The following is a 22,732-nucleotide window of genomic DNA, read 5'->3' as shown; positions in this document are numbered from 1 at the left end:
AGCAGGGTTTGCAGGTTCGGTTTAACCCTAATGGATGTTATGTTGAAGATTTTAAAGACAAGTGCAGGTTGGTTGCAAAAGGCAACAGAGTGGGCAGAATGTTTACGTTGGATGTAGACATGCCTGAGATGAGTGCTGCGATGTTTGCAAATGGTTCAGGAATTGTTGCAGACACAGACATATGGCATAAAAGAATTGGACATGTGAATGTGCAGAGATTGAAGTCTATGCAGACAAAAGGAATTGTGACAGGGCTGCCAAAATTTAAAGTGGAAGGTATGCATAAAATCTGTGAAGCATGCCAATTTGGGAAGCAAACAAAGCATGTGTTTCCACGTAACAGATATGTGAGCAGAAATGCACTAGATGTTGTGCATTCAGATGTATGGGGTCCTACGAAGACCATATCTATGGGAGGCTGCAGGTATTATGTGACTTTCATTGATGACCACACAAGGAAAGTGTGGGTATATTTCATGAAAGAGAAGAGTGAGGTGTTCACTCACTTTCAGAATTTCAGAGTTTTGGTTGAAAAGCAAACAGGGAAATATGTAAAGTGCCTAAGGTCAGATGGAGGGGGAGAATACTTCTCCAATGAGTTCTCTGAATTTTTGAAGAAGAATGGTATTCGGAGACAGTTCACATGCAGATACACTCCGCAACAAAATGGAGTTACTGAGCGGAAGAACAAGCACATTGCTGAGATTGCGCGAGCATTGATGGAAGAGAAGAATATGCCGCATTGCTATTGGGCTGAGGCTGTTTCTACAGCAGTATACATCATGAACAGGACTCCAACTGCAGCCATACATGATGTAACTCCAGAGGAGAGGTTTACTGGCAGAAAACCAGATTTGTCGCATCTGAAAGTCTTTGGATGCATTGCATATGTGCATGTGCCAGATGAGCTGAGAACTAAGCTGGATCCGAAAGCTGAAAAATGTGTGTTTATTGGATATTCCCTTGAGCAAAAGGGATACAGGTGTTATAACCCTGCTACACGTGAGTTGAAGGTAAGCAGGGATGTTGTCTTTGATGAGATGAGCAGCTGGTATGCTGCTGAAAAAGAAGCTGTCGGGGCTGATGTGAGTGGAAGTGTGGTTGCACAGAATGCAGGTCAGCAATCACAGTCTTTGAGTGGACCAAGAGAGTCCTCATCTAGTGGGTCTGTTGATAGACCATGGAGTGGCAGGCTACGTCATAATACCAGTCCTGCAAGTGTGATTAGTACATCATGTAAAGGAAAAGAGAAAGTGGTTGAGCCCCTTGGTATGCCTGACATTTCTGCAGGGCATTCTCATGTTGATGGAGAGTCTAGTGGCTCAGATATGAGCCTTGATGAGGAGCTTGGGATCCCGGCTATGAGAACACCTGGTGTAAAGAAGGCTATGGAAGCCATGAATGAAAAGCTGCGAAGATCTCGGAGAGTGAAAAATCTTGTGCAGAGATTTACCTATGGTGGTTATGTGGCACATCACTATGCATATATGGCAAAGGTTGTGCAGGTTGTAGAGCCCACATGCATTGATGAGGCTATTGGAAATGTGTGTTGGGAGAAAGCTATGGATGAGGAGATGGATGCACTATATGGAAATGAAACTTGGGATTTAGTGCAATTGCCTGAAGGCAAGAAAGCCATTGGATGCAAGTGGGTGTACAAAGTTAAACATAACAGTGATGGAAGCATAAACAGGTACAAGGCTAGATTGGTAGCCAAAGGATATGCGCAGACATATGGGATTGATTATGAGGAAACTTTCAGCCCAGTTGCCAAGATGGCAACGGTGAGAGTTGTGATAGCAGTGGCTACGTCAAAGCAATGGTCTTTACATCAGATGGATGTAAAGAATGCATTCTTGCATGGGGATTTGCAAGAAGAGGTGTATATGTTGCAGCCACCTGGTTATGAGGATGTGGGTCACCTTGAGCATGTTTGCAGGTTGAAGAAAGCCTTGTATGGCTTAAAACAAGCACCAAGAGCATGGTCTGACAAGATTTCTGAATATCTTGTCACTATTGGCTTTCATGTAGCCAATGCAGATTTCTCGTTGTATGTGAGACATGGTGATAGAGGAGTTGTGCTTGTTGTCATCTATGTAGATGACTTGATCATTACGGGGGACCATGATGCAGAGATCTTTGATGTAAAGATCTTGCTTAGACAGAAGTTCGAGATGAAGGATCTAGGGGAGCTCAGATATTTCTTGGGCATTGAGGTGATTAGGTCACCACATGGTATTGGATTACTGCAGAGACAGTATGGCTTGGACATGTTGTCCAAGTATGGTATGATAAGCTGTAAGCCTATTTCTGTGCCATTGGATTAGAATGGCAAGTTGAGTGCAGATTCAGGAGAGATCTTGGAGGATCCTACTATGTACAGGAGCATAGTAGGAAGTTTGATCTACATGACGATCACCAGACCAGATTTGAGCTATGCTGTTGGGTTGGTGAGTCAGTTTATGCAGGTTCCACGGAAATCGCATTTGGATGCAGTGAGACGCATACTGAGGTATGTGAAGTCTACTTTGCATTGTGGACTATTCTATGAGACTGGGATAGAGATATGTGTACATGGGTACACAGATGCTGATTGGGCTGGTAGTATCTCAGATAGAAGATCTACCAGTGGATTCATGTTTTCTTTGGGGAGTGCTGCTGTGACTTGGAGCAGCAAGAAGCAGCCTACGGTTGCTCTATCGAGTACGGAGGCCGAGTACAGAGGAGCTGCTATGGCAGCATGTGAGGTAGCTTGGTTGAGAAAGCTACTTGGAGATTTGGGTCTATCAGTGGATAGACAAGTTGTCATTTTCTGTGACAACATTAGCAGTATACAGTTGGCCAGGAACCCAGTCTTTCATGCTCGTACAAAGCACATAGAGGTCCACTACCACTTCGTCAGAGAGAAGGTCTTGGCAGGAGATCTTGACCTTGTTTATGTCAGCACCACAAAGGATCAGGTAGGTGACATCTTCACCAAAGCATTGGGTACAGAGAAGCTCCGCAGATTCAGGGCTTCGCTTGGTGTACATGAGATGGAGTTGAGCTCGAGGGGGAGTGTTGAGATATCGAGCTCGTCTAGTGAGGCGGTGGACACTGATGACCCACCTGGGGGATAGGCCCCACACTTACACCACTGGCATGGTTGGTGAGATCTTGGGTGGTATGCGGCCAGTGGGATGATAGGCTGTGTGACAGCCATTCTAGAGACTGGCATAGTTATAGCGCCAGCTCATTTAGTCGGGTTCACACTATAGAGAACCCGTGTATGTATTGGTTGAGTACCTTTCATATTATGAGTACTCTTATTCTTGTATATGGTGTGTTGAGTGTTGAGTAGAGAAGAAGAAGATTTTCAGCCTCTCACCTTGTGTGTTCTCTATTAGGGTTTTGTGAGTGTGTGTGTGTGTGTGCTTGCAAGAGCTCAAGCTCTCTTCCCCCCTGCATCTTTTCAAATTCCACTTCCACAACCATTGAAGGTCTCTCCATCACTTCTCCCTTTTCATGTTGCGTGCTATCAGGGCTACCCAAAGCTTTTCACCAATTTTCCCTGCACCATTTGACTGTTGATCAATCCTGAGCCATACTGCTTAACCTTAATCGTCAACTTCATGGCATTTGGACCATCGACACCTTTCCACCTTGGCAACAGCTTCACCACCCACTTGGGTGATGCAAACACACGATCACAGTTAGGAAATTAGGTATTTTACCCACTCCATAGGTTAACTTGATTTCACCCCCCAACCTCTGTGCTTTACATTAAATAGGAAAAGTCTATGGACTTCATGTATACAGTTGTTTAAGACTAGTAATAGAGATCGAACCATTTTTAAGTTGGCCGGCCTAGTATGAAAACTAGTCATATATATATAAGCCATTTTTGACAATAAGCAATACACAATCATTCCCTTGCAATAATTTACTTGTGAGCTTCCCCTCCTCACTCTTCTTGCTTGTAACTGTTAGATTCTTACATGCTAGATAGATGCATGTTTGAATTGGTTTTATTGTAGGTTCTTCTTTCCTTGCCTTTTGTGAGAGGAAAACCATTGCAAAAGACCATCTCTTTTTGCCTCCATCTAAGCATAGAGAGCTCTCCCTTCACCCCTTTAGCAAAGAAGCATTCTTGTGTGACAACGTTATGAGGACACAATGGACGAGCTAGCATACCCACATAGGAAAGTTAAAAAAAGCAAGATCCAATGATGACACCTGCTTTGGTAAGGCTAAGGTAAGCTCTTGACTTGAACATCATCTCTACCTCATTTGATTAGCATGGTTTTACACTTTGAAGGGAGAGAAGGAGCTTAGTTGAGCCTTGGGCTTTTATTGGCTTCGATTGCATTGCTGGCTCGTCTCTCCAATTAGGTTCTCTTCTCGGTTCTCTTCTTGGGGGGAAGTTTTAATGCTCGCTCTTTCTTGCCCATTTTTCTCTCTTTCTCTATTCTTCTCTTCTTTTCTCTCTCTCTCTCTCTCTCTTTATTTCTTTTGAAATAAATAATACACAATTAAAAAGTTTAGGTTTTTTAAAAGATTTCTTTGTTGATGGCATGGAACACGTGATCCTATATGATGACATGGGGTACGTAAACCTACGCATCATCACGTGTACTTTTTTTTTCCTTTTCTTTGATAGCGTGGCATACATGAGTCTACTTATTGATGTGGCACACACGAGCTTACGTGGCTCTTTTTTCCTAGTTTTTTTAACAATGGTGGGACATGTGAGCCTACATCACCCACTTGGCACACATTTTTCAAGATTTTTGTGTATATATGTGTGTGTGATGACATGGCACACGTGAGCCTGCATCATCATCATTTGACACTTTTTTGAGTTTTTTTTTCTTTTTGTGTATGTGATGATGTGACACACATGAGCCTGCTAGTTTTTTTCCAATTTCTTTTTTTTTAATTTCTTTTTTTTTAATTTCTTTTTTTTTTTGTCTCAAGTTTTGTGTGTGCTATACGTATGTGTGTCAAATTTTCTCCAAGGGAGGGCGTGTTTCAAAAAATTAAGGGAAGAAATTTAAAGGGTCTAAGAGAGAAAAATATTAAAAGACTAAGAGGAATAATTTTTAGAGGGGGGTTGAGTGTGCGTACATATATGTGTGGGTGCATACGAGTGAGTGTGGATGTGTGTATGTGTTGTGTAATTGTAGCTGCTCGTGCTTGTTTTTTTAATTTTAGTCATTTTAAGTTTTGTTTTGGGTTTTACGTTTTTTTTATCATTCTTGGGTATATGTGTATGTAGAATTAATAGGACGTGCTATGTGATATATATATAGAATAGGGTTTTAAGGTTTTAGCTTACCATGTGGTGTTATAGGACCATGATACATGGAGATTAGATTACTCTAGAAATTAAATAATAAAAGAAATAAAGCATAACAACATAGCATAAATCAAGAGCATCGAAATCAAAGAACACAAGATTGGGTGCAATCTACCTCCCTCCCTCCCTCCCCCCCGACGTGTGTGGCTCCACTCCCACATGGTAGTATTTAAATCATATTCATAAATTTAGCCCTTGGAGCCATACATAGAATAGCTTTTTTAAAATTGGGCTTTTACAAAATTGAATCTTAGTCCAATGCTTTTAAAGCATCTCATAAAAAATAAACCTTGCCCAACATATGTAGAATGGGCCAAACCATACAAAATTAAATATTTAGCACACATATGCTTGGCTAGATAATCTCGTCTAATGTCCACCTTGGTTGTCCCAAACTCATGACATAGTCCACAATGTTAGATCACAATTACTTTGGAAACACTCATAAAAATAATTCTAACAAATGGAAATCATTCACTACCATGCTTCACACATGAACCATGCATCACACATAATTAATTGGATTCATTCCCATGATAAAATATTCTAAAAAATCTCACTCGTGTGACAGTCCTCTTGTTTGAGAAGACAACCGTACTCGGTTGCAACTATTACCACACACGGGTGATAAAACACATCAATTGTTCCCACATTGGATTCACTCACAATGTCATTATATATTTAAGTGGATTCACTCCCACATGTCCTCACACGCATCACACATGTCTTAGAATTGATCAGACTCACTCACAATCAAACTCCTACATTGTATTCGCTCACAATGTTTTCATACGCGTCACACGTATTCACAAAGTATACACACGTTTCACACATGTCAGAGCTGGTTGGATTCACTTACAACCAACTAGGGTCACCCTCATTAATTCAAAAGAGTTGATTGGATTCACTCACAATCAAACTCACATTTATTACATGCGACACACATGTCACGGTTGGTTCGATTCACTCACAACTAAACTAATCACACTTGGATTACCTAAGATATTCTTTTCACTTATTGGATCACCAGGTTGTAAAACTGACCTTAGTTTCATGTTAAATTAGCAAATTAAAGAGAGTCAGAATATAATATCCATCAGAGATAGAATCCCTTTAAACACTAGATTATGATAAGTTATCCATCACAGATAAATATCACTTGGATTATCTGTCTCGGACATCAAAAGAGTATCCTTCACATACACTAATATGAGTATCTTTCAAAGACATCAACACAAGCATCTCTTACTACAGACACATGGTTATGCTTATTTAAAAATAGAAAAGAGAATAATTTGAAGAAAGTTTATTAATTGAGGTGTTAAAGTTTAAAGGTTGAATGTGAAATAACAATAAGTTACATACATTCTTTGGTGATCAATCGAAAAACATATGTGCATCATTGTTAGTTCACTCAAGTCCTGATAGTGAATGGTCTACTATGTATTTTCTGTCGGATATAGAAAGTACATATCAATCATTGCACTATCTTGACCATTATATTTAAATTTACCTATAGTTTTATAATAATAGCTATTATTATAATAAAATTAAACAATACAAAAGTATGAGTTTCAATCTTACCTCTCTAGTGGTAGAAATCATGGTTGGGAGGACCCACTTGTTTAGGTTGGTCGTCTTTGTGTTTGTCTTCAATCACGTTCACGAGCGCAACTCGATTCTTTTTCTTTTCTCTGGAAATTCATATGCAATATGCCCTTCCTTGTCGCATCTGTAGCATGTAATCACATGAGATTTTTGATCTCCATTATTAATGTTTTTTGCAGCTTCGTTTTTCTTTCCATTCACTTGTGGACCATTGTGCTTCTCTGCTTTATCTTTGTGTTGAAGCTTCTCAAAAAAAGCTTTATATGATAAGAAATCTTCTCTAATCACTAGCTACCCCCGACGGGCTGAACGGCGCACCGTGCATCTGCAAAAACCGAACAAGACAAAACAATATTAAAAGAGACTAAGAGGAATAGTTTTTAGAGGCGGGTTGAGTGTGGATGTGTGTATGTGCTATGTGCTCGTAATTGCACGTGCCTGTTTTTAAATTTTAGTCATTTTAAGTTTTGTTTTGGGTTTTAAGTTTTTTATCATTCCTGGGTATATGTGTATGTAGAATTAATAGGAAGTGCTATGTGATATATATATAGAATAGGGTTTTAAGGTTTTAGCTTACCATGTGGTGTTATAGGACCATGGTACATGGAGATTAGATTATTCCACAAATTAATTATTAAAAGAAATAAAGCATAACATCATAGCATAAATCAAGAGCATCAAAATCAAAGAGATAAGAAATCCTATCTGGCTTTACTCTTATATGTCGGAGGTAAGAAATCCTTCTTGATCAGCTTCTGAATGTTTTTCCATGACTTTGGTTTGCATTTGCCTTGTGTCAAATAACATTCCACCAAAGAGTTGCACTGTGTACCAAATGATTAGTAGCATATTTAACCTTATCCTTCTCTCAGAAAATGTTTCTCGAGAAAAATAATTATCAAGTTGGCTCAACCATGCGAGGGTGATGTGTGCATCCTTTTTTCACAAAATCCTGAAAAGTAAAAGCCTTTCTGCTGATCTTGTGTTCTTTTTGAGACTCGTGATCTTTGAGAGTAGCTTGCAGAGTCCTTTGAATTGGGTCCTTGTCAGAATCCAAAGAATCAGATTCGGAATACGCACACCTTCGCTTCTTCTTGCCAGTAAATTTTCGCTCAAAATCGTCTCTTTGCCTCTTCTCACTCAGCAACTGAGCTTGAATTGACTTTACTTAATCTTGGATAGTAGGTGGTTGTGGATAGATTGCCATTGTACAAGAAACAAGTGTAGAAATAAAATAGAAAAGGTAGCAAACTTATTTGCTCCCGTGTATTTCGAAGAAGTGTTATTGAAGTGCTCGATGGCGTCCAATAAAAATAATAATCCAGTTACTGCCTTGATATTCAACTAGAATAATGGGCGTATATACAAGCCGGGGGAAAAAACCTCCTAAAGAGGAAAAAAGTACCCCGACGGTCCTAAGTGTGTTCACACACATCACTGCCTATATATATGGCAACAATAGCGTTATATAATATATATATATAAATTTATATAATAAGAAAGCTTCTCTAATCACACTAGCTACCCCCTATGGGGGGCTGAACGGTGCAACGTGCATCTGCAAAAATCAAACAAGACAAAACAATATTAAAAGAGACTAAGAGGAATAGTTTTTAGAGGGGGGTTGCATGTGGATGTGTGTATGTGCTATGTTATCGTAGCTGCACGTGCCTAATTTTAAATTTTAGTCATTTTAAGCTTTGTTTTGGGTTTTAAGTTTTTTATCATTCCTGGGTATATGTGTATGTAGAATTAATAGGAAGTGCTATGTGATATATATTAGAATAGTGTTTTAAGGTTTTAGCTTACCATGTGGTGTTATAGGACCATGGTACATGGAGATTAGATTATTCCACAAATAAATTATTAAACGAAATAAAGCATAACAACATAGCATAAACCAAGAGCATCCAAATCAAAGAACACAAGATTGGATGCAATCTCTCTCTCTCTCTCTCTCTCTCTCTCTCTCTCTCTCTCTCTCCCCTCCTCCCCCCCCCCCCCCCCCCCCCCCGACGACATGTGTGGCTTCACTCTCAGACAAGGTATTTAAATCATATTGATAAATTTAACCCTTGGAGCCATAAATAGCAGCATAGCTTTTCCAAAATTGGGCTTTTACAAAATTGAACCTTAGTCCAATGCTTTTAAAGCATCTCATAAAAAATAAACCTTGCCCAACATATGTACAATGGGCCATCCATACAAAATTAAAAAGTTAGCACACATGTGCTTGGCTAGATAATCTCTGCAATGTCCACCTTGGTTGTCCCGAACTCATGATCTATACTCAACATAGTCCACAATGTTAGATGACAATTACTTTGGAAACACTCATAGAAATAATTCTAACAAATGGAAATCATTCACTACCATGCTTCACGCATGAACCATGCATCACACATAATTAATTGGATTTATTCCCATGATAAAATATTCTGAAAAATCTCACTCGTGTGATATAGTCCTCCTGTTTGAGAAGACAATCGTGCTCGGGTGCAATATCAGCACACATGAGTGATCAAACACATCAATTGTTCCGACATTGGATTCACTCACAATGTCATTATATATTTAGGGCGATTCACTCCCACATGTCCTCACATGCATCACACATGTCTTAGAGTTGATTGGACTCACACAATCAAACTCCTACATATTCGCTCACAATGTTTTCATACGTGTCACACGTATTCATAGAGTATACCACACGGACGTTTCATACATGTCACAACTGGCTGGATTTACTCACAACCAACTAGGGTCACCCTCATTCAAAAGAGTTGATTGGATTCACTCACAATCAAACTCACACATTTCTTACATGCTTCACATATGTCACAGTTCATTGGATTCACTCACAATCAAATTAATCACACTTGGATCACCTAAGATATTCTTTTCACTTATTGGATCACCCAATAATAAATTAATTATCGTAACATTCCCTCTTGTTTGGGTTATAACTGACCTCAGTTTCATGTTTAATTAGCAAGTGAAAGAGTTAGAATATAATATTCGACACATAGATAGAATCCTTCTCAACACTAGATTATGATAAGTTATCTATCTCACAGATAAATATCACTTAGATTATCCGTCTCAGACATCAAAAGAGTATCCTTCACATACAGTAACATGAGTATCTTTCACAGACATAAACACAAGGGTCTCTTACAGACACATGGTTATCCTTTTTTTTAAAATAGAAAAGAGAATAATTTGAAGAAAGTGTATTAATTGAGGTGTTAAAGTTTAAAGGTTGAATGTGAAATAACAATAAGCTACATACATTCTTCGGTGATAAGTTGAAAAATATATGTGCATCATTGTTAGTTCACTCAAGTCCTGATAGTGAATGGTCCAATATGTATTTTCTTCCGCATATAGAAAGCACATATCAATCATTGCACTATCTTGACCATTATATTTGAATTTAACTATAGTTTTAATAATAATAATATTAATTATAATAAAATTAAACAATGCATAAGTATGAGTTTTAGTCTTATCTCTCTAGTGGTAGAAATCATGGTTGGGAGTACTCTCTTGTTTAGGTTGGTCGCCTTTGTGCTTGTCTTCAATCACGTTCACAAGTGCAACTCGATTCTTTTTCTTTTCTAGAAACTGATATGCATAATGCCCTTCCTTGTTGCACCTGTAGCATGTAATCACACGTGATTTTTGATCTCCATTATTGGTGTTTTTTGTAGCTTTAGTTTTCTTTCCATTCACTGCTTCTCTGCTTTATCTTTGTGTTGAAGCTTCTCAAAATGTGTAGATCGAGAATACTGAGGATATGAGAATTTGTCACTGTAGTATCCCTCGGAAATCCATTTTTCTTCTCGCAGTTTGTTGCTAGAGAGATGGCATTGCTAAGAGAACAAGGATGAAACATGTTGACTTCTACTCTAATAACTGGCTTGAGACTTGCGATATGAAATTTCTCCTTTGCTCTTTTTTACGCACTTTCTCTATAGCTTCAAGTTGCAATAAAGTTTGCCACAATCTTTCAGTATAGGCTGATATGTTTTATTTTTCGAGCTATCTAAAAATATCCCATCACTGTCTGGCTTTACTCTTATATGTCAGAGGTAGAAATCCTTCTTGATCAGCTTCTGAATGTCTTTCCATGACTTTGGTTTGCATTTGCCTTGTCAAATAACATTCCACACCAAAGAGCTGCACTGCCTACCAAATAGTAGCACATTCCAAAATTGGGCTTTTACAAAATTGAACCTTAGTCCAATGCTTTTAAAGCATCTCATAAAAAATAAACCTTGCCCGACATGTACAATGGGTCATCCATACAAAATTAAAAATTTAGCACACATGTTGTTGGCTAGATAATCTCTGCAATGTCCACCTTGGTTGTCCCGAACTCATGATCTATACTCAACATAGTCCACAATGTTAGATGACAATTTCTTTGGAAACACTCATAAAAATCATTCTAACAAATGGAAATCATTCACTACCATGCTTCACACATGAACCATGCATCACACATAATTAATTGGATTCATTCCCATGATAAAATATTCTGAAAAATCTCACTCATGTGATCGTCCTCCCGTTTGAGAAGACAATCGTGCTCGGTTGCAACTAACACCACACACGAGTGATCAAACACATCAATTGTTCTGACATTGGATTCACTCACAATGTCATTATATATTTAGGGTGATTCACTCCCACATGTCCTCACACGCATCACACATGTCTTAGATTTGATTGGACTCACTCATAATCAAACTCGTACATTGTATTCGCTCACAATGTTTTCATACGTGTCACACATATTCACAGAGTATACCATATGTTTCACACATGTCATAGCTGGTTGGATTCACTCAAAACCAACTAGGGTCACCCTCATTCAAAAGAGTTGATTGGATTCACTCACAATCAAACTCACACATTCATTACATGCTTCACATATGTCACAGTTGGTTGGATTCACTCACAATCAAATTAATCACACTTGGATCACCTAAGATATTCTTTTCACTTATTAGATCACCCAATAACAAATTAATTACCGTTACATTCCCTCTTGTTTGGGTTGTAATTGACCTCAGTTTCATGTTTAATTAGCAAGTGAAAGAGTCAAAATATAATATTCGTCACTCACAGATAAAATCCCTCTCAACACTAGATTGTGATAAGTTATTTATCTCATAGATAAGTATCACTTAGATTATCCATCTCGAACATCAAAAGAGTATCCTTCACATACACTAACATGAGTATCTTTCACAGACATAAATACAAGGGTCTCTTAGAGACACATGGTTATCCTTATTTTAAAATAGAAAAGAGAATAATTTGAGGAAACTGTATTAATTGAGGTGTTAAAGTTTAAAGGTTGAATGTGAAATAATAATAAGCTACATACATTCTTCGGTGATAAGTCGAAAAACATATGTGCATCATTGTTAGTTCACTCAAGTCCTGATAGTGAATGGTCTAATATGTATTTTCTTCCGCATATAGAAAGCACATATCAATCATTGCACTATCTTGACCGTTATATTTGAATTTAACTATAGTTTTAATAATAATTATTATTATTGTAATAAAATTAAACAATGCATAAGTATGAGTTTTAGTCTTATCTCTCTAGTGGTAGAAATCATGGTTGGGAGTACTCTCTTGTTTAGATTGGTCGCCTTTGTGTTCGTCTTCAATCACGTTTACGAGCGCAACTCGATTCCTTTTCTTTTCTGGAAAGTGATATGCATAACGCCCTTCCTTTGTTGTCGCACCTGTAGCATGTAATCCAATGAGATTTTTGATCTTCATTATTGGTGGTTTTTGCAGCTTCAGTTTTCTTTCCATTCACTTATGGACCATTGTGCTTCTCTGCTTTATCTTTGTGTTGAAGCTTCTCAAAATGTGTAGATCGAGAAGACTAAGGAATATGAGAATCTGTCACTGTAGTATCCCTCGGAAATCCATTTTCTTGTCGTAGTTTGTTGCTAGAGAGATGGCATTGCTAAGAGAATGAGGATGAAACATGTTCACTCTACTCTAATAATGAAAAGATGCAGGGGGGAAGAGAGCTTGAGCTCTTGCAAGCACACACACACACTCACAAAACCCTAATAGAGAACACACAAGGTGAGAGGCTGAAAATCATCTTCTTCTCTACTCAACACTCAACACACCATATACAAGAATAAGAGTACACACAATATGAAAGGTACTCAACCAAATACATACACGGGTTCTCTATAGTGTGAACCCGACTAAATGAGCTGGCGCTATAACTATGCCAGTCTCTAGAGTGGCTGTCACACAGCCTGTCATCCCACTAGCCGCATATCACCCAAGATCTCACCAACCATGCCAGTGGTGTAAGTGAGGGGCCTATCCCCCAGGCGGGTCATCAGTGTCCACCGCCTCACTAGAGCTCGATATCTCAACACTCCCCCTCGAGCTCAACTCCATCTCATGTACACCAAGCGAAGCCCTGAATCTGCGGAGCTTCTCTGTACCCAATGCTTTGGTGAAGATATCAGCTACCTGATCCTCTGTGCTGACATAAACAAGGTCAAGGTCTCCTGCCAAGACCTTCTCTCTGACGAAGTGGTAGTGGACCTCTATGTGCTTCGTACGAGCATGAAAGACTGGGTTCCTGGCCAACTGTATACTGCTAATGTTGTCACAGAAAATGACAACTTGTCTATCCACTGATAGACCCAAATCTCCAAGTAGCTTTCTCAACCAAGCTACCTCACATGCTGCCATAGCAGCTCCTCTGTACTCGGCCTCTGTACTCGATAGAGCAACCGTAGGCTGCTTCTTGCTGCTCCAAGTCACAGCAGCACTCCCCAAAGAAAACATGAATCCACTGGTAGATCTTCTGTCTGAGATACTACCAGCCCAATCAGCATCTGTGTACCCATGTACACATATCTCTGTCCCAGTCTCATAGAATAGTCCACAATGCAAAGTAGACTTCACATACCTCAGTATGCGTCTCACTGCATCCAAATGCGGTTTCCGTGGAACCTGCATAAACTGACTCACCAACCCAACAGCATAGCTCAAATAGTAGGATCCTCCAAGATCTCTCCTGAATCTGCACTCAACTTGCCATTCTGATCCAATGGCACAGAAATAGGCTTACAGCCTGTCATACCATACTTGGACAACATGTCCAAGCCATACTGTCTCTGCAGTAATCCAATACCATGTGGTGACCTAATCACCTCAATGCCCAAGAAATATCTGAGCTCCCCCAGATCCTTCATCTCAAACTTCTGTCTAAGCAAGATCTTTACATCAAAGATCTCTGCATCATGGTCCCCCGTAATGATCAAGTCATCTACATAGATGACAACAAGCACAACTCCTCTATCACCATGTCTCACATACAACGAGAAATCTGCATTGGCTACATGAAAGCCAATAGTGACAAGATATTCAGAAATCTTGTCAGACCATGCTCTTGGTGCTTGTTTTAAGCCATACAAGGCTTTCTTCAACCTGCAAACATGCTCAAGGTGACCCACATCCTCATAACCAGGTGGCTGCAACATATACACCTCTTCTTGCAAATCCCCATGCAAGAATGCATTCTTTACATCCATCTGATGTAAAGACCATTGCTTTGACGTAGCCACTGCTATCACAACTCTCACCGTTGCCATCTTGGCAACTGGGCTGAAAGTTTCCTCATAATCAATCCCATATGTCTGCGCATATCCTTTGGCTACCAATCTAGCCTTGTACCTGTTTATGCTTCCATCACTGTTATGTTTAACTTTGTACACCCACTTGCATCCAATGGCTTTCTTGCCTTCAGGCAATTGCACTAAATCCCAAGTTTCATTTCCATATAGTGCATCCATCTCCTCATCCATAGCTTTCTCCCAACACACATTTCCAATAGCCTCATCAATGCATGTGGGCTCTACAACCTGCACAACCTTTGCCATATATGCATAGTGATGTGCCACATAACCACCATAGGTAAATCTCTGCACAAGATTTTTCACTCTCCGAGATCTTCGCAGCTTTTCATTCATGGCTTCCATAGCCTTCTTTACACCAGGTGTTCTCATAGCCGGGATCCCAAGCTCCTCATCAAGGCTCATATCTGAGCCACTAGACTCTCCATCAACATGAGAATGCCCTGCAGAAATGTCAGGCATACCAAGGGGCTCAACCACTTTCTCTTTTCCTTTACATGATGTACTAATCACACTTGCAGGACTGGTATTATGACGTAGCCTGCCACTCCATGGTCTATCAACAGACCCACTAGATGAGGACTCTCTTGGTCCACTCAAAGACCGTGATTGCTGACCTGCATTCTGTGCAACCACACTTCCACTCACATCAGCCCCGACAGCTTCTTTTTCAGCAGCATACCAGCTGCTCATCTCATCAAAGACAACATCCCTGCTTACCTTCAACTCACGTGTAGCAGGGTTATAACACCTGTATCCCTTTTGCTCAAGGGAATATCCAATAAACACACATTTTTCAGCTTTCGGATCCAGCTTAGTTCTCAGCTCATCTGGCACATGCACATATGCAATGCATCCAAAGACTTTCAGATGCGACAAATCTGGTTTTCTGCCAGTAAACCTCTCCTCTGGAGTTACATCATGTATGGCTGCAGTTGGAGTCCTGTTCATGATGTATACTGCTGTAGAAACAGCCTCAGCCCAATAGCAATGCGGCATATTTTTCTCTTCCATCAATGCTCGCGCAATCTCAGCAATGTGCCTGTTTTTCCGCTCAGCAACTCCATTTTGCTGCGGAGTGTATCTGCATGTAAACTGTCTCCGAATACCATTCTTCTTCAAAAATTCAGAGAACTCATTGGAGAAGTATTCTCCCCCTCCATCTGACCTTAGGCACTTGACATATTTTCCTGTTTGCTTTTCAACCAAAACTCTGAAATTCTGAAAATGAGTGAACACCTCACTCTTCTCCTTCATGAAATATACCCACACTTTTCTTGTGTGGTCATCAATGAAAGTGACATAGTACCTGCAGCCTCCCATAGACACGGTCTTCGTAGGACCCCATACATCTGAATGCACAACATCTAGTGCATTTCTGCTCACATATCTGTTACGTGGAAACACATGCTTTGTTTGCTTCCCAAATTCGCATGCTTCACAGATTTTCTGCATACCTTCCACTTTAAATTTTGGCAGCCCTGTCACAATTCCTTTTGTCTGCATAGACTTCAATCTCTGCACATTTACATGTCCAATTCTTTTATGCCATATGTCTGTGTCTGCAACAACTCCTGAACCATTTGCAAACATTGCAGCACTCATTTCAGGCATGTCTACATTCAACGTAAACATTCTGCCCACTCTGTTGCCTTTTGCAACCAACCTGCACTTGTCTTTGAAATCTTCAACATAACACCCATCAGGGTTAAACCGAACCTGCAAACCCTGCTCAATCATCTGGCCAACTGAAACCAGATTCTTTGTTATGTTCGGTACATGAAGTACATCTGCAAGGTACTTCACTTTGCCATCCTGCATAGACAATGGCACATCTCCAACGTGGGCAATTGGATGAGCAGTGTCATCCCCTGTTTCCACAAAACCTGGTCTTTCCGGGTTTTTCATCTCCTTGAACCACTCCCCATGACTCGTCATGTGGTTCGAAGCGCCTGAATCCACATACCATACATTATCTTTTTGTGCTGCATCAACATTTTCAGACATGGCATTCACAACATGCTGCATAACAAACAACCTTTCATTATCCTCATTATTTCTGCTTGAGGATGCATAGTTGTTTTGCTGCACTTTTCCATTTTGCATGTCAGCCTGCTTCTTATAACATTCTGACTGCACATGTCCAGGCTTACCACAATAATAGCATTCACGTGTATCATTATATTGCCTTTGCCAATTTCCACGGCCTCTTTGACTCCCCCTGCCTCTGAATTTGCCTCTTCCACCTGCGTGTTGTTGTTGTTGTTGATTCTGGGACTGTTGTTGCTGCTGCTGCTGCTGGCCATAATTTTGATTACCTGTTCGGCCACCTCCTTGACCGCGTCCACGGCCTCCTCTACCTCGTCCTCTTCCTGAACTCGTGTAGAAGGCCTGTTGCTCTGAACTGTTTTTGCTTTGTGAAGACTGTTGGTCTTCACCCAAGTTCTTCTCTTCGATAATCAGCATAGACACCAAATCTGTAAAGTTGGGAATGTTTTCCCGAGTCTGAATAGACGTCTTAAACGCCTTGTATTGTGGCCCGAGACCACGTAGACAGACTTCCACCTTGTCATCATCATCTACTGACACACCAATAGATGCAAGGGATTCCACAATACCCTTTATCTTCAGCGCATAGTCATTCACAGACATGCTCTTTTTCTCCACAGTATGAAGTTCATTCTTCAACTGTATCTTACGTGCCTTGGTGTTTGTTTCATAAAGCTTTACCAAGGTGTCCCACGCCTCCTTGGGGGACTTGGCATCCTGAATGTGCCCAATCATGGTATCCTGTATACTAATGGAAAGCCAATATATTACTTTCCTGGCTCCTTGGTTCCAGTCTTTAAACTCTTTCACATCTGCAGCAGTCGGATTTATATCCGGTATCTCCGGTGCCTCTTCATGCTCACCTTCTATATAGTCCCAATAACCTTTTCCCATCAGGAAATTTGTCAACTTGAACCTCCAAGCATGGAAGTTATTCTTATCCAGCTTCTCTGCCACAATCTGTGTTATGCCATCATTAGACATCTTGCCAAACACACAATTTTACCAGAACCTGCACTCTGGTTTTTCTGCACAAATGCTGTATTTTCTGCACAGCGGTACTGCAGTACTCTCAAATGTCACAACCAGTGACTTCAATGCACATACATACACCCAATGGCAACTGTAGACCTCTTTGCAGCACCCACAGTGTCTGCACAGTCAATCTGTCTTCCTGCAGTTCTTAAAACAGAGTTCTGCAGTGAATCGATGACTTACCCGCAGTGCTCGAAATCGCCTGCTTTCCGAAAAACGGAGGTCCAGATGCGCCCGAAACGTGTTTTCGTCCCGAAAATTGCAGTCTGAAGGATTGTATAGTTGCCCTATAGCTTTACTCCCGTGAAGAAAGCTCCTCAATCAGAGATCGTTTGCCGGTGCCTCCCGTAGAGCTCCCGACAAGGGTGTAGTCACCAACACAATAGGGAAGAGTAGTTGAAGCTCTTACCCTCGTACCGCTTCCTGTGGTTCTCTTGCTTGCAGCTCAGCCCTTAGCACGAACCAAGCTCTGATACCATGAAAAGATGCAGGGGGGAAGAGAGCTTGAGCTCTTGCAAGCACACACACACACTCACAAAACCCTAATAGAGAACACACAAGGTGAGAGGCTGAAAATCATCTTCTTCTCTACTCAACACTCAACACACCATATACAAGAATAAGAGTACACACAATATGAAAGGTACTCAACCAAATACATACACGGGTTCTCTATAGTGTGAACCCGACTAAATGAGCTGGCGCTATAACTATGCCAGTCTCTAGAGTGGCTGTCACACAGCCTGTCATCCCACTAGCCGCATATCACCCAAGATCTCACCAACCATGCCAGTGGTGTAAGTGAGGGGCCTATCCCCCAGGCGGGTCATCAGTGTCCACCGCCTCACTAGAGCTCGATATCTCAACAAATAATTGGCTTGAGACCTGCTTTAAATGTCTAAATGTCTTTCCATGACTTTGATTTGCATTTGCCTTGTCAAATAACATTCCACCAAAGAGCTGCATTGCCTACCATATGATTAGTAGCACATTTAACCTTATCCTTCTCAGAAAAATTTTCTCCAGAAAAATAATCAAGTTGGCTCAACTATGCGAGTATGATATGTGCATCCTTTTTTTCAACAAAATCCTAAAAAGTAAAAGCCTCTTTGCTAATCTTGTGTCCTTTTTGAGACTCTTGATCTTTGAGAGTAGCTCGCATAGTCTTTTGAATAGGGTCCTCGTCAAAATCCAAAGAATCAGATTCGGAATACCCACACCTTCGCTTCTGGCGAGTAAATTGTCGCTCAAAATTGTCTCTTTGCCTCTTCTCACTCAACAACTAAGCTTGAATTACGTTTACTTGATTTTGGATAGTAGGTGGTTGTGGATAGATTGCCATTATAGAAGAAACAAGTAAAATATTATAGAAATGCAGAAATAAAATAGAAAAGGTAGTAAACTTATCTCACTCCTGTGTATTTCGAAGAAGTGTTGTTGAAGTGCTCGATGTCGATGGCGTCCAATAAAAATAATAATCCAATTACTGCCTTGATATCAACAATTCAAAAAGAAGCCCCGTTCAAAGTTGCTTCTTCAAAAGATCTTCAGAAATATTGCTGAGAAATAAGCCGAAAATATTTGTTGCAGGAGGCTTCCCGAATAATATGAAGAAGTTCCAGTAATGTTTCTGCAATTTGTGGAAATTTTGAATTTCCCCTTGAATTGTGTTTGTGTTCCAAAACCCTTGTATACCTTTGAAGTTAAGCTTTTGTATCCCTTTGAAGTTAAGCTCTTATAAGCTTATGAAGTAAATAGTAAGTCCTTTTAGAAAAAAATAAAAGATTTAACTTTTAAAACTTTAATACGAAGCTTTTAGCTAAAGCCTTGTTATGAAAGCCTAATAAAAAGCTTCTCCAACGTCTTCCAAAAAGCGCAATATCAGGTTTCTTTTATATATATATATATAAATCTTATATTATATTAAGCTTGTCCAAAAGCTTATTTACTAGGCTTATGATAGCTTTATGTAATATAAAAAAAAGCTTTATATAATAAGAAAGCTTCTCTAATCACTAGCTACCCCCTATGGGCTGAACGGCACACCGTGCATTTGCAAAAAACAAAGAAGACAAAACAATATTAAAAGAGACTAAGAGGAATAGTTTTTAGAGGGGGGTTGAGTGTGGATGTGTGTATGTCCTATGTGATCATAGCTGCATGTGCCTGATTTTAAATTTGAATCATTTTAAGTTTTATTTTGGGTTTTAAGTTTTTTATCATTCTTGGGTATATGTGTATGTAGAATTAGTAGGAAGTGCTATGTGATATATATATATAGAATAGGGTTTAAAGGTTTTAGCTTACCATGTGGTGTTATAGAACCATGGTACATGGATGTTAGATTATTCCATAAATTAAATAATAAAAGAAATAAAGCATAACATCATAGCATAAATCAAGAGCATCAAAATCAAAGAACACAAGATTGGGTGCAATCTCTCTCTCTCTCTCTCTCTCCCCCACCCCCCTGACGTACGTGGCTCCACTCCCACACATGTAGTATTTAAATTATATTCATAAGTTTAGCCCTTGGAGCTATAAATAGCATAGCTTTTCCAAATTTGGGCTTTTACACAATTGAACCTTAGGCCAATGCTTTTAAAGCATCTCATAAAAAATAAACCTTACCCAATACATGTACAATGGGCCATCCATACAAAATGAAATATTTAGGACACATGTGCTTGGCTAGATAATCTCGTGCAATGTCCACCTTGGTTGTCCCAAACTCATGATCTATACTCAACCTAGTCCTTAACGTTAGATCCCAATTACTTTGGAAACAAATGTAAATCATTCACTACCATGCTTCACACATGAACCATGCATCACACATAATTAATTAGATTCATTCCCATGATATAATATTCTAAAAAATCTCACTCGTGTGAGTCCTCCCGTTTGAGAAGACAACAGTGCTCGGTTGTCGCATGTCCTCACACACATCACACGCGTCTTAGACTTGATCAGACTTACTCACAATGAAACTCCTACATTGTATTCGCTCACAATGTTTTCATACGTGTCACATGTATTCATAGAGTATACCACACATTACACACATGTCACAGCTGGTTGGATTTACTCACAACAACCAACTAGGGTCACCCTCATTAATTCAAAAGAGTTGATTGGATTCACTCACAATCAAACTCACACATTTCTTACATCATGCGTCGCATATGTCACAGTTGGTTGGATTCACTCCCAACCAAATTAATCACACTTAGATCACCTAAGATATTCTTTTCCTTTATTGGATCACCCCATAATAATAAATTAATTACCATAACATTCCCTCTTGTTTGGGTTGTAACTGACCTCAGTTTCATGTTTAATTAGCAAGTGAAGAGAGTCGGAATAAAATATCCGTCACACAAATAGAATCCCTCTCAACACTAGATTGTGATAAGTTATCTATCTTGTAGATAAATATCACTTAGATTATCCAACTCGAACATCAAAAGAGTATCCTTCACATACACTAACATAAGTATCTTTCACATACATAAACACAAGGGTCTCTTACAGACACATGGTTATCCTTATCTAAAAATAGAAAAGAGAATAATTTGAAAAAAATTGTATTAGTTGAGGTGTTAAAGTTTAAAGGTTGAATGTGAAATAACAATAAGCTACATACATTCTTCGGTGATCAGTTGAAAAACATATGTGCATCATTGTTAGTTCACTCAAGTCCTGATAGTGAATGGTCTAATATGTATTTTCTTCCACATATTACATATCAATCATTGCACTATCTTGACCATTATATTTGAATTTAACTATAGTTTTAATAATAATAATAATTTTTATAATAAAATTAAACAATGCATAAGTATGAGTTTTAGTCTTATCTCTCTAGTGGTAGAAATCATGGTTGGGAGTACTCTCTTGTTTAAGTTGGTCGCCTTTGTGTTCGTCCTTAATCACATTCAAGAGCACAACTTGATTCTTTTTCTATTCTGGAAACTCATATGCATAATGCCCTTCCTTGTCGCACCTGTAGCATGTAATCACACGAGATTTTTGATCTCCATTATTGGTGTTTTTTGCAGCTTCAGATTTCTTTCCATTCACTTGTGGACCATTGTGCTTCTCTGTTTTATCTTTGTGTTGAAGCTTCTCAAAATGTGTACATCGAGAAGACTAAGGAATATGAGAATCTGTCACTATAGTATCTCTCGGAAATCCATTTTTCTTCTCGCAGTTTGTTGCTAGAGAGATGGCATTGCTAAGAGAATGAGGATGAAACATGTTGACTTCCACTCTAATAACTCGCTTGAGACTTGCTATGAACTTTCTCCTTTTCTCTTTTGCATGCACTTTCTCTATAGCTTAAAATTGCAATAAAGTTTACCAAAATCTGTCCATATAGGCTGATATGTTCTCCTTTTCGAGCTGTCTAAAAATATCCCATCGCTGTCTGGCTTTACTCTTATATGTCAAAGGTGAGAAATCCTTCTTGATTAGCTTCTGAATGTCTTTGGTTTGCATTTGCCTTGTCAAATAACATTCCACCAAAGAGCTGCATTGCCTACCAAATGATTAGTAGCACATTTAACCTTATCCTTTCAGAAAAGTTTTCTCTAGAAAAATATATTTAAATGGATTCACTCCCACATGTCCTCATACACATCACACATGTCTTAGAGCTGATCGGACTCACTTTTAACACATGTCACAGCTGGTTGGATTCACTCACAACCAACTAGGGTCACCCTCATTAATTCAAAAGAGGTGATTGCATATCAAACTCACACATTTCTTACATGCGTCACATATGTCATAGTTGGTTAGATTTACTCTCACAACCAAATTAATCACACTTGGATCACCTAAGATATTCTTTTTAGTTATTGGATCACCCAATAATAAATTAATTACTGTAGCATTCCCTCTTGTTTGGGTTGTAACTAACCTCAATTTCATGTTTAATTAGCAAGTGAAGAGAGTCAGAATATAGTATCCGTCACACAGATAGAATCCCTCTCAACAC

The sequence above is a fragment of the Cibotium barometz genome, chromosome 26 (genome assembly GCF_041138505.1).
Source record: "Cibotium barometz isolate CiBa-2024 chromosome 26, ASM4113850v1, whole genome shotgun sequence".
In the NCBI taxonomy this organism is placed as follows: Eukaryota; Viridiplantae; Streptophyta; class Polypodiopsida; order Cyatheales; family Cibotiaceae; genus Cibotium; species Cibotium barometz.
The sequence above is the reverse complement of the archived record's forward strand: the minus strand, read 5'-3'. Positions refer to the sequence as shown.